The sequence below is a fragment of the Archocentrus centrarchus genome, chromosome 3, assembly GCF_007364275.1.
Source record: "Archocentrus centrarchus isolate MPI-CPG fArcCen1 chromosome 3, fArcCen1, whole genome shotgun sequence".
In the NCBI taxonomy this organism is placed as follows: domain Eukaryota; kingdom Metazoa; phylum Chordata; class Actinopteri; order Cichliformes; family Cichlidae; genus Archocentrus; species Archocentrus centrarchus.
In genome coordinates, this window is record NC_044348.1 from 1,007,214 (window position 1) to 1,011,144 (window position 3,931).

At 47.8% G+C, this 3,931-nt stretch overlaps 1 long non-coding RNA gene across 1 annotated transcript; it reads left to right on the top strand.

Moving 5' to 3' along the window:
- The first annotated feature begins 512 nt into the window (after positions 1–512).
- Positions 513–2,649, top strand: LOC115800819 (uncharacterized). Its single transcript, XR_004021695.1, has 3 exons — positions 513–527; positions 2,300–2,377; positions 2,557–2,649. It is a non-coding gene; the product is annotated as an uncharacterized LOC115800819 (long non-coding RNA).
- The last annotated feature ends 1,282 nt before the right edge of the window (positions 2,650–3,931 follow it).

A 3,931-nucleotide genomic window follows, 5' to 3' on the forward strand; every position in this document is an offset into this window, starting at 1 on the left:
GGACAATTCTGCTCACTCGCCCGTGTGTGGCAGCACCGGGTCTTTCGTGAGTAACTCTCTGACTTTGCCTGTTACTTCAGCAATTAAGCTAACTGCCGCTGTGCCTAATAAAGTGGCCACTGGGGAAAGTGAGTTTCTTAAGCAAACACAAAACCCTGCGTTCACTTTCCCCGCCACAATGCCAGCTAAAGATAAAGACTTTTCGTCTCCCCCTAAGACTGATGCTGTGGACAATAAAGTGAAGCGGGACATTTTTGATTATTTAATGGACTTATATAAACAATGGCTTACACTACCCAGTGAGGGGAGTAAGACAGCCATTGTGCACAGTGTGACCAGGCTGATTCGAACTTTTCCCTGGCTCTTGGACTCGTTGCCTCTTTTAATTAAGGACTTGGTGAGGGATATTATGAAGTTGGATGCACCCGTTCCTGTTCCTGCAGCCCCTCACCATCAGCCGCCTGCAGCAGCCCCAAGTCAGCAACCAGAGCAACCAGCTTCAGAGCCTCCGTAACACCCTTTACAAGGTAAAGTTTATTAGCAAGGAGCTACATTTTATTTATAAAGCGCATTTCATTCTAGTTAATAATGTAATGTGCTGCATAAAGCTACCACAGAGGTTACAGCCACATAAAAGATAATAGGGTGAATGGGGGGAAAAAAATCAATACAGCATGGTATTACAATATTTTGGGTGGTGATATCATATCAATACAGGGACACCAAATATCAATATTTTATTAAATAAAATACTCTGGGAATACTGTGAACACCCCTGTCCTGAGATAAAGGTAGCCAAGCAAACTTATCCACAGTATTTCTGACTTTGTGCCATTACCCATAATTCTTAGCAGAAGCCGGTGTTCTACTTCCGTTTGTGCTGTTGTTTACGGCTGCGGACTTACACACTTGCCGTTCATTTAAACATTTTGACACTGCAGTTTCTTTTACCTGGCCTAAATGGTACCACATCGGTGGTGGATACATTGCAAGGATGTTTTAAAAAGCAGCGAGGTAACAGTGCCTCACCTGTCACTTCTCACTGACGGGTAGATGAAACGAAACTATGGCCTGAAGTCAGCTACATCGACATTATCAATTACCTTGTTTTTTCCAAAGGTGTTGATGGCGAGAAATCACGTAATTATAAGAGCACCAGATTACCTTCAAAGCAATAAAATTGATAAAGTAATGCTGAACAAACAAGGCAACGTTGTTTTCCTTAAAGCAGCTGTAGATCCGAGCCAGAGCATCGGCCAAGCTAAGCACTTAGCATGGGTCATGCTAAGGGAAAGTGGAGGTGGAGACAGTCAGCTGTTCCTGTATCGCTGATTAGGGAAATCATGTAGTGATGCTGCAGCTATTCTGTGGAAGGTACATCACTGATCTGGATATCAGAGTGTTCAGATCACTGAAACAGAAACACTGGACTGGCCAAAGGCTGTGATCGGGGAGACACGCAGCTGTCATCTCACTAACTGCTATGTGTTTACATGTGGAAGGCACGCATTGTTAAAGCTTTGTGTAGGCTGTATGCCGTAGTGTCACACTACAAATAAAATGTAAAAAAAACAAGAGGCTGTACATTAAAGGAAAATTTAAAACATAAGGAAAAAATACAGCAATAGGATGTGCAACTGGGTAGTATAATTTTGGAGAAAAAGAACAAATTTACAGAATAAAATAAATTGAAAAATGTACAGACTGATGTAGTGACAACCGACAACAGCACAAGTTGAATCCGAGCTCATGTTTCAACTAATAAAGCCGCCTGTTACAGCACAAAGTAACCGAATTTTGTCATTAACTCTGGCTCTGACTGGGTAACCGGAAGTATAAAACCGTACAGCGGAAGTAGCAGTCTGTCATGGCAGCCTACGTGTGCTCTTCCAGAAACCCGTGGATATTAAATCAGCTCAACCAAAAAAAAAAACATTCAACACTACAACAGTTGTGAAAACTACTTCCTGATTCAGAGCAGGCTAATGGCTCAGTCTCAGGAGTAAAAATTGGACAGCAACCTCTGCAGCTACAATTCTGTGAATGATTGCAACCTGTGGTCACTAAATAGTCCTGAAATTGAGTATTAGTGATCAGTTTGCATAATAATCCACTTATGAAATAATGAGTGCTTGGGGGAGACTGAGATTATTTTTTTTTTATATTTTAATGGAATAACTAAATGTAGTCATTTTATAGTTATAACAGAAAAAATTTGCATTCAGAACTGGCTTAAGATTTCTATGCATTTATTTGAATTTGTCATGCGAAGGGCACTAAATAAATTTTGATCTCTCAGGCGTATCTGGAGGCTTTCTACAAGTTCTGCTCCAACTTGGGAGGAACGACCGCTGACACCATGTGTCCTATTCTGGAGGTGAGTCTTCAGTCTCATTTAGATGATTTTTGATACGTCTCTATCTTCTAGGATTGTTCATCGTAGTAGCAAAGTGCAGGAGTCAAGTGGGTCTTGACAGTGAGCAGGCGTTCCCATGAAGACGCTGAAGTGTCTTTAGCGCGACTCATCCCTCTTCTTCCCCTCTGTATTTGCTGCAGTTTGAAGCTGACAGGAGAGCCTTCATCATCACCATTAACTCATTTGGCACAGAGCTGTCCAAGGAGGACCGTGCCAAACTCTTTCCCCACTGAACGAAATGTGCACTAAGAATTATGAGGATGTGGTGTTTAGCACCCGTGAGTGGAACCAACTGAAGGAACTGAGTGCAGTTCTTGCTCCATTTTCTGAGGCAACAGACCTGACAGAAGGAGAGAAATCAGTTAATTCAATTCAATTCAATTTTATTTATATAGCGCCAAATCACAACAAACTGTCACCTCAAGGCGCTTTGTATTGTGGGTAAAGACCCTACAATAATACAGAGAAAACCCAACAGTCAAAACGACCCCCTATGAGCAAGCACTTGGCGACAGTGGAAAGGAAAAACTCCCTTTTCACAGGAAGAAACTAGAAACACTAGTGTGAGCCACCCCAACTACGGGCAGTCAGGAGGCCTGGGGTCCCCTCGACCCCCAAGCCTCAGTGGGACGGGGAGAAAGTCCGGGTGACCCCTTGGGGACCCCAGTCGTCCCAGTGGCGGCGGAGGCGGCTGGGGTCACTGGGACCCCACGACTCCCGGCTCAGCGTGACCTCCCCTGCGGTGATTGGGTCGAGGTGACCCCAGGCCTAACAATGGCGGCGGTGGGGGGTCGAGGTGACCCCAGGCCTAGCAATGGCGGCGGTGGTGGTGGTGGGGGGTTGAGGTGACCCCAGGCCTAGCAATGGCCGTGGTGGGGGGTCGAGGTGACCCCAGGCCTAGCAATGGCGGCGGTGGCGGTGGTGGGGGGTCGAGGTGACCCCAGGCGTAGCAATGGCGGCGGTGGTGGGGGGTTGAGGTGACCCCAGGCCTAACAATGGCGGCAGCGGGGTCGAGGGGACCCCAGGCCTAGCAATGGCGGCGGTGGTGGGGGGTCGAGGTGACCCCAGGCGTAGCAATGGCGGCGGTGGTGGGGGGTCGAGGTGACCCCAGGCCTAACAATGGCGGGGGCGGGGTCGAGGGGACCCCAGGTCTCCCAGCTCAACGGGACCCCCTGTGGCCGGGGACATTCATTGCATGCGTGCTATTGCCCCCGCCCCCCAGTGGCCAGTGATAGTCATTGCACCGCTTGTGACGGGGACACTCGCGTGCACACACAGACACGCACGCACGCGCACACATACACACTCGCACACACAAACGCACACACTAACACAGACACACACACATACACACAGACACTCACACACACACACACACACACACACACACACACACACACACACACACACACACACACGCACGCCCACACACGTGGCCAGTGCGCCACTGCCCAATACGCCTCGGCCCTGTGTTAGTGATAAACACGCACACACACACACACACGTGGCCACTGC